At 40.3% G+C, this 9177-nt stretch overlaps 1 long non-coding RNA gene across 1 annotated transcript; it reads left to right on the top strand.

Annotated features, from left to right (window-relative positions):
• Window positions 1-5156: 5156 nt before the first annotated feature.
• Window positions 5157-8114, top strand: LOC139826416 (uncharacterized). Its single transcript, XR_011736455.1, has 3 exons — window positions 5157-5236; window positions 7110-7176; window positions 7979-8114. It is a non-coding gene; the product is annotated as an uncharacterized lncRNA (long non-coding RNA).
• The last annotated feature ends 1063 nt before the right edge of the window (window positions 8115-9177 follow it).

Genomic DNA, 9177 nt, shown 5'->3' with positions numbered 1-9177 from the left:
GGTGTTGGCAACTGACTTTTGAGACAAGTGGCTTGAAAGTAATTCTGCTTCTGCCTCAAACCCATGAGAGAGAGGATCATGCTGTTGCTTCCTGTGAACACTTGTAAGTCTGCTGGAGGTCAAGGGAGTGCGAATTGCCCAGATGTTATCTTGGGTGCTACATGTGTGGGAGTTTCTCAGCTTATTGTGCTTGCAGTGAGTCAGTCTTGACTAAGTCCTGGAAGCAGCCGAGGAGAAAGAGGCCCTAAAGAGCAGGCATTCACCTCCATGCTCTTCTCTGATGGAAAATGAAACACAGGGGCAGCGGCAAGTGGCACCAAGATGATGATAGAGCAGTGTAGATGCAGGCTATGGTGCCATTGCTGAAATAGCATCCTAGGTCCATGGTGAGGGAAGTAGAAACTAGCAAGACACTAAGATTGGGAGAGACTAAGATAGGGAGAGAGGAGAGGTAGACTTTTCCCAGTGGATGGCACGTGCTTCATCTCGTCTTTGATATTAATGCAAAAAGTCCGGGATGAGGCTGGTGCCTTCATTTAGTCTCAGAATCTGTACACTTGTAAACCATTTGTAGCTAATTATTCTATATATGTGTATGAGCTATGAAAGCAGCTGTGAAAAGACACTCACTTTTGAAGATTTGAGAGGATTTTAATCTTTCAGTGGAGCAATATTCCAAAACACAGCATTTGTATACTTCATTACCTCTTAAAAACAACACTTCATGACATACAGCCATTGGCAATAATTTGGTTATTGACTGTGCTTGCCCTAGGATGTAATGTCTATTTTGCAGCTACCTCAGCAGCTTCATGAATAAGCATAGAAACTTCTGCTAGTCATCATCAGACATAACAGGCTTATTACCTGGGGTCTTGTATAGAACGTATGTTGTGTATTATAACCAACCAAACAGAAACTTTAGCAGGTCAAAGGTTAGCACAGACCAAAACTAATACAAACAAATGGAAAAGGGTGGAAAAATAAAGTCCGTATGGAAAATAGTGCTGGGAAGTTTGTTGCAGGTCTTTAGAATGTTTAATTTTGTTCGTATGATCTTAGGAATGATCAAAGAGGAGCAAATTTGCTAGTAGCTATTAAGTTATTCTATGTCCAGGTGAAGTAGCACACCTACTATTAGTTACTGTGACAGTTTCCTTGGGCAATGAACAACAGGTTTCAACTCATCTACGGCTAGATGAACACTGATATCTTGTCAGCACCCAGTTGTCTGGTGTAAAACCTCTCATTTCTTACTGCTTATTTGTATCTCTCTGTTTAACACAAGCACTTTTTTTTTTTTTTTTTTTGTGAGATTTATGGGAATTTAGCTACCCAACTTTTGCCATTTTTTTCCTGATTGGGTAAAACTGGTCAACATGTTCAAAAGCTAGCTGGTGAAACCAGAGGTGGACAGATGGCCTGCTTTATTTGGTCACCTTCCTGAAGATGAAGGAAGGACGCAAATTCAAGTGTCTTGTTCTGCTTCATAGTCACTTACTCAGTTGTGCTTTCCCTTTAAAAACTAACTATAAACAATATTAATATTTTACATATTTAAATTAAAAGTTATTGTCAGAGGAATTTGGGAAATAATTTAGCTGAAACAGCTTGGTTGAGCTAAAAATATGCTTGGGATTAGTAATTAAAAATGTGCGGTGACATTCTTATTTTTGGAAGTAGAGAAAACTCTGCTTGTTTGTTCTTGTTTTCTGTCTTTCATTGCAGAAATACAGGTGTTAAGATGTAAGTATAGCAGACTCTAGAAGAGTGAGGTAGTGCCCACAGTAGAGGCATGCTTGAGGCAGTGGACACACACCAGTCCATTGGTCCTCATGGGATACATCCAAGGGCGCTGGAAGCGCTGTCTGATGTCAGTGTGTGAGTCCACTTTCAATCACCCTTGAAGGGCCATGGCAATCAGGGGAGTCTCCTGATGACTGGAAAAAAAAAAGGCAAACATTACACTCATATTCAGGAGAGGCAAAGAATACCTGGGGTACTGCAGACTAGTCAATCTAACTTTCCTGGGGCAAGTGTGGAGCAAATACTACTCAAAGCCATTTCCAGGATCATGAGGAACAAGATGGTGTTTAGGAATAGCTAGCATACTGTTACCATAGAGGAATCCAGCCCACTGATCTGATTGTCTTTTGTGATGGGATAACTGACCCTGGGGACAAGGGAAGAGCTGGGAATATTGCATAGCGTGGCTATAGTAAAGCCTTTTATATGGTTTCCCATAGTACCTTTCTAAGCTAAACTACTAAGACAGACCATATTAGTGGTTAATCAGGTGGATGGGAAACTGGTGAACCATTGGACTCAAAGGGTTATGATCAGCATAAAGTATAGTAAAAAGCCCAACTAGTAGCATCCTTCCAGGATCAGTACTATCAATACTGGGATCTGCTGTCAGCAGGTTCATAAATGATATCACATTGGGGAAAGCAGCAGAAACCTGAGGTGAAAAAAGTGCTGCTCTTCAGAGGGATCTGGACAGGTTGGAGAAATAAGCTGGTAGAAACTTCATGAAGTTCAACAAAGGAAAATTATTTTTATTTTGCAGTATGAACATTTTGTAAGGTCACAGAATCACAGAATCATAAAAGTTGGAAGGGACCAATAAGGATCATTGAGTCCAACTCCTTTCCCTGCATAGGACAACCCCAAAATTCACATCATGTGTTTGAGGGAGTTGTCCAGTCTCTTCTTGAACACTGTCAGGCTTGGGGCCATGACACCTCCCTGGGGAGCCTGTTCCTGTGCTCCACCACCCTCTGGGTGAAGAACCTTTTCCTAATGTCCAACCTAAAACTCCCCTGGCACACGTTCCTGACATTTCCTCAGGTTTTCTCACTGGTTGCTGAAGAGAAGAGTTCAGCTCCTATCCTTCTCCCCTTATGAGAAAGCTGTAGACTACAATGAGATCTCCCCTCCATCTCCTCTCCTTCAAGCTGAGCAAACCAGATAACTTTAGCTGCTCCTTAATACGGCTTCATCTCCAAACCCCTCACCAACTTCATAGCACTCTTCTGGACACTCTCTAGTAGCTTAATATCTTTTTTATCCTGTGTTGCCCAGAACTGCACACAGTGCTCCAGGTGAGGCCGCACCAGCGCAGAGCAGAGCGGGACAATCACCTCCCTGCTTGGCTGGCAATGCTGTGCTTGATGCACCCCAGGACACAGGTGGCCCTCTTGGCTGCCAGGACAAACTGTTGGCTCATGTTCAACTTGCCGTTGACCAGAACCCCCCGATCCCTCTCCATGGAGCTGCTCTCCACCATCTCATCCACCAGTCTGTATGTACAGCCGGAGTTGCCATGTCCCTGGTGCAAAATCCAGCACTTGCCCTTGTTGAACTTCATGTGGTTGGTGATTGCCCAGTTCTCCCCCTCTGCAGGACCTCTCTGTCCTCAAGAGTGTTGACAGTTCCTCCCAATTTTGTGTCATCAGCAAACCTAGTAAGCAATCCCTCAAATCCTGCAGAACCCCACTAGTGACTGGTTGCCAGCCCAACATAACCCCATTTGCTAGAACCCTTTGAGCCTGGCCCATCAGCCAATTGCTCACCCACTGCATTGCGTGTTTATCCAGCTGTATGCTGGACATCTTGTCCAGGAAGATACTGTGAGAGACAGTATCAAAGGCTTTACTGAAATCCAAAAAGATCACATCGACAGACTTCCCTTGGTCAACTTGGTGGGTAACCTTGTTGTAGAACAAATTAAGTTTGTAAAGCAAGACTTTTCCCTCATGAACCGGTGCTGACTGGAAGCAATGGCTGCATTGTCGTTCAGATGTTTTTCAATAACTCCCAGAACAATCTTCTCCATGATTTTGCCAGGCACAGATCTTACATCAGAAGTATGAAATACGTGCAGGGCTTTCATTCTGAGGCCTTTGATCGTGCTTTCATGACCACCTCAAGCTCCACAAAATTATGCAACTCTTGCATAAACTCTGCCAACTCAATGAAAAGACATAAACAAAGATTAAATGGGGCTTTTTTATTAGCTTTTCATCAAAGTAATTACTTCAGGGGTATTATGCAACTGCAGAAGGGCAGAAAGGTTGTCTGTGAATTCTCGTTTTTGAAGTGTGGGTCATAATATAAAAATACAGGTTTTCAAAGGCAACGTTCTCTGCCAAACTTATTTTCTTTTTAGAAAAAAAAAAAAACTCACCAAGTTTCCTCCTTCTACAGAAAAAATAATAATCCAAAAGCTAATTTTAATTATTCACATATCTTAAAATGGGAAAAATGTTATAATTTCTTTTATGTATCTGCTGCTAGATGTGGGTCATATGTGTCTACTTTTTGTCACCTGCATTACAGAAAATTTTTTCCGTTTTCCAGTTTATAGAGTTTTAATTAAGGAAGATAAATATGCTAGAATCAAACTCTTACAGGATGCTTTTTCAGAAATTCTGTACTACTGTTGCTGCTTATCGTACGTATATATACATGCATACATACATATATATACAATTTATATATATAGATATATAGATATATATGTACCTTGCAATTATGTAGAGAGTCAGAAAAAGAAAATACCAATGTTCTTTGGTGAATACTTACAAAACGCTTGTTTAGTTCAACCATGACACCTTCTGAGAGAGGCAGGACTCCAATGCAACACAACTTGAATTTTGAAAGAAGAAGAGTGGCCAGTCTTAACTACTTGCATAATGAATTATCATTCACTTCTTCATAAATCAAGCAACAAAACCAGCCCCAAAACTTACTTATAATTCATGCACTGATTGGGATACCAATATGTTTGAAATACTTGATTGCAGGTCATAAAGGTATGTCTTTTGAAATTCTTGGTAATTAGCAGAGTAAAGTTTATATTCTAAAGCATGCAGCTACAGCAATCTCTGGATTTTGAAGGTTATAGAGGAAACCTTTCACATTAAATACTTGTTGTGTTATTGACAAAAAAAATCACACCTATGACTTAAGTAGGAACAGGCATCTTGTTTCAAAACAAACTAAACATTGGATTAAAAGTTTTACTTTTTTTCTTCCATGCAGTGTGAAAGATGTGGTGGAGGTAGAGCTTGTTATACCGGATCATTAGAAAATTAACTTTATGTCCTTATGTTTACCTGAGTCATCATTGTAGGATAGTGGATTAAAGAGGAAAGCACTGTTGGCAATTTATGGCTGAAAACAGACTTAAAGTGACTTCCTGTGTGTCACACCAACTTTAAAACTGAACCAGGTAAGGTTAACTGGTGTCCTCTTAATTCTGTCTAACACCCTAGCCACCTGATCATTCTTCCTTTGGAATGTTTAGACAGGGCGACCTCACAATCAGATAGTTTGTTTTCTGGCTCCCTACTGGAAGATGCATAATAGAAAAATACTGGCAATTAATAACTGCTCTTATAAAACATGCCTGGACACTTCATTAAAGTATGAAAGGACAAACAAAGGCACGATTTTTGGGGTTTCTTAGAAGCCCTTAGTGTAGTGTTTATTCAAGCTGAACTCACACTACAGAGGGAAGTAATTTTTGAGCACAGACTGCAAGATCAAACTTTCAACATTTAAGTTTTAATTACACTTGGTATTTTTTTCTCCCATCTGTTCACATCAAAAGGTCACAATCTCCACTACAACATTGTCAGAAACATTTGTAACACCTTAGAGAGCAGACAGCATGAACAAATACTGCACAGTATTTTTACTACAACTGTTCTTCATCTTATGCAAAAAAAAAAGGCAGCAAATTCAGAACAAAACAGAATTGCTCGACTTGGAATTTAGCCTATTTCTTCTTAAGAAATGTTAAATTGAATATTCATTTCAAGACACATTCAGCACTTGTTAATACAGCATAAAGAGAACATTTGATGAAAAAACGTATTTGTGCTTAGAGCATGAAACTGGCCTGTAATGCAAGAAGGGAACAGTGTTTTGTAAAGTTACTCCACAGATTTGGCACAAATGCTCACTCTGCCTTCGGGACAGGGGCCCTTACAGTTCAATATATATAAAGGCTTGGAAGTAATCCACCTCTTGGGACCCATGCTGTCAATATCAAGTACTTAAGAAACACCATGGCATTCTCACAATATTTATGCTTTTGTTAAAAATATGTGACTGACAATTAATGGAGACAAAGAAGTCAATATAGCAAATGAGGAAACAAAGAAGATACTGATAAAAATATTCCAGTAGCAGTTATAAAGATCTGTTTACAAATATCTGCTAAATACCCTGGTCTGCATCACAGGTTGTACCATATTGTTGGATACAGCTGTTAGTGACTTTTCTTCACCCATGTAAAACTACAAGAGAATAAGCAGAGTTAGAATTACAAAACCTGCACTTGCTTTGAGAACTACAATGTATCTCCACACAGTCATTTCATTAAATCACATTTTCACAAATCCAGCATTAATGACAATCCTAGCCTTAAACAGTAATTTTGTGTTAGTACAAGTCCACAGTATTTAACCCTTCAATCACCAAGTAAGAGACAATGATATCATTAGATTAATCTCAGTGCTACTGTATGTCTTTAAAAAATTAGGTCAGTATTTAAAAATCAAGAGCTTTTCTTCAGCATATAAATTAATGACTTCTTATTGTTCACTAAAAAACAGGTATACTAGTTTACTGAATGTCCAATATGAAAGATAGGAAAAAAATATCTTCTGCATCTGTAGGTTTCATCCTACTGCTACACTCTAACTTTTAGTTCAAAATTATAGGAAACTAAGATGTTCCTGTGCACATTTCTCACTTTTGCTTTTACATCCCACAATAGTAATTATATGTTAATAAATGTATACAAAATCTTGGGACACATATTAGCCTTAAACAAGTGACAACAGTGAACTCCATCCTGTGAAAATTTTGGATTGGTGAAGTATTTGCAGCTTAAATTGCAAGTAGAGGGTCTTTGTTGCCTAAATGGTTGTCTGTTGGAGATAAAACACTGAAGCACTGAGGGGAACAAAAGGGATGCCAAGGTTAACCCATTTAGATCAGAAAAATGGGTCCTTGCTCTGTCTGCATCTCTACTTCCTTGTTAGACTACTAGTGCCCAAAATCATAACTAATTCACTTATCTGTTCTTTCTATAGGAATCTGTCATACAAATGCTTGAATAGCAGGGGATGAACCCCACCCAACCCAGAAAACAATTTGCAAGTAAGGAAAGTGTATTGGTTTCGCTGTGATAGACTTAACTTTTACAAGAAACTGGGAGGGGACACATTCAGGACAACTGACCCACACTAACCAAAGGGACATTTGATGTCATTCTCAGTATAAAACTGTGGGATCTGGCCAGGGGAGGGACTCTCTGCTTGGCGAATTACTGCTGTCTGGGTCTCTATTTTTATCAAATTGGCTGTCTGAGGTCAGGGTGCTCTTTGTTTATCGGGTCCAGCTGTTCAGTGCAATTGTTTTTGGGCACGAACTGCTGTCGGGGTCTCGGCTCTTCCAGAATCAGCTGTGCAGGCCTGACAATCACAATTGCGGCTCAGGGAATCACTGCTCAGGAGTGCACAGAGCATCAGTGTTTCTGTGTGGTGAGCAATTGCATTGTGTATCCCTCACTTTGAATTTTCTTTTATTGTTACTATTGTTTATCTCTCCTTTACTGTCCTGTTAAACTGTTTTTATTCCAGCCCATGAGTTTTACCTTTTGTTTCCTGATTTTCTTCCCAGTCCCACTGGGGGGAGGGGGAAGGGTGAATGAGTGGCTGGGTGGTCCTAGTTGCTGGCTGGGGCTAAACCACGACAGGATGAAAAGCTTCCAGGGAAAGACGGAGGGACAATATTTTTCAAATAATTTATCAGATTTTCCTATACAGTGGACAACAGTTCTATGGCACCCACAGTGTCCTTCTTATTTATTTAAGGAAAGAATAGAGGCATTCAGTGCAAAAATTCTGGAAAGCTTGGTAAACCTAAAATATCTTTTTCCTCACTTTTCTTTCTTTCTAAGAGAATTACTTCTGAAAGCCACCATAATGACTTTTTTCCACAGAAGACCTCCCAACACGGAGAAGTCCCCAGCTTGAATGAGGTCTATGTTTTTGTGTTAGATAGAACTGGTCTGTGTCACACACAAAAGTTATTAATTCCCCTTTCCAAATAAACCCATCATGATCTTCATCCATCACTGTAGGTCTGGCTTCATTCTTCTAGTCGTTCTGCCAGACTTAAGGCCAAGCTGGAAGAGCAGTTACCCCAGAACTTTTTCATCTGGCTACTATGCATCAGTCCTTGCAGAAGAGAAGCCCTGAAGAGTATCATTATTGAAATGGTCCAGCCAGCATTAGCCGTTAATTTATATAAGAGGAATCCCACGATCGTTTAATCTAATTCTTGCCTCTGACACCTGGCAGATGGGAGCTTAATAATTTATGTATTATCGACATATGTAAAGACTATGGCTTTTATTGAGTTGAACATCATAAATTTTTATTTCAAATAAAATCAAGATCTTAAGCCAGCAAAGCACTTGGACCCATATTGAACTTCCAAGTCAGCAGAATTGTCAATGGTTTTTCTTGAAGCTACTTGTCTGCTTCATGAAGCACTGCTGAATACATAAGTACTGCTACACTAAGTACATAAGTACCAGCTAGTAAAGGTTTGATTTTCACATCACCAACATTTTAGATAAGAAAGCTGTTCCTGTATATTGTTACTAGATTCTCCCCCTCTACTCTGCTCTGGCAAGGCCACATCTGGAGTACTATATCCAGTTCTGGGCTCCCCAGTTTAAGAAGGACAAGGAACTACTGGAGGGAGTGCAGCTGAGGGCTACGAAGATGGTCTGGGTCTGGAGCGTCTTTCTTATGAGCACTGAGAGAGCTGGGTCTTTTCAGCCTGGAGAAGAGAAGGCTGAGAGGGGTTCTTGTCAATGCTTGTAAATATCCCAAGGGTGAGTGTCAAGAGGGTGGGACCAGACTCTTTTCAGTGGTGCCCAACAATAGGATGAGAGGCAACAGGCACAGACTCAAGGACAGGAGGTTCCATATAAACATGAGGAGAGAGCACTAGAGCACTGAACAGGTTGCCCAAAGGGGTTGTGCAGTCTCCTTCTCTGGAGATATTCAAAACCTGCCTGGACACATTCCTGTGCAATCTGCCCTAGGTGACCCTGCTTTAGCAGGTTGGTTGGACTAGATGATCTCC

The sequence above is a fragment of the Patagioenas fasciata genome, chromosome Z (genome assembly GCF_037038585.1).
Source record: "Patagioenas fasciata isolate bPatFas1 chromosome Z, bPatFas1.hap1, whole genome shotgun sequence".
In the NCBI taxonomy this organism is placed as follows: Eukaryota; Metazoa; Chordata; class Aves; order Columbiformes; family Columbidae; genus Patagioenas; species Patagioenas fasciata.
The sequence above is the reverse complement of the archived record's forward strand: the minus strand, read 5'-3'. Positions and strand labels throughout refer to the sequence as shown.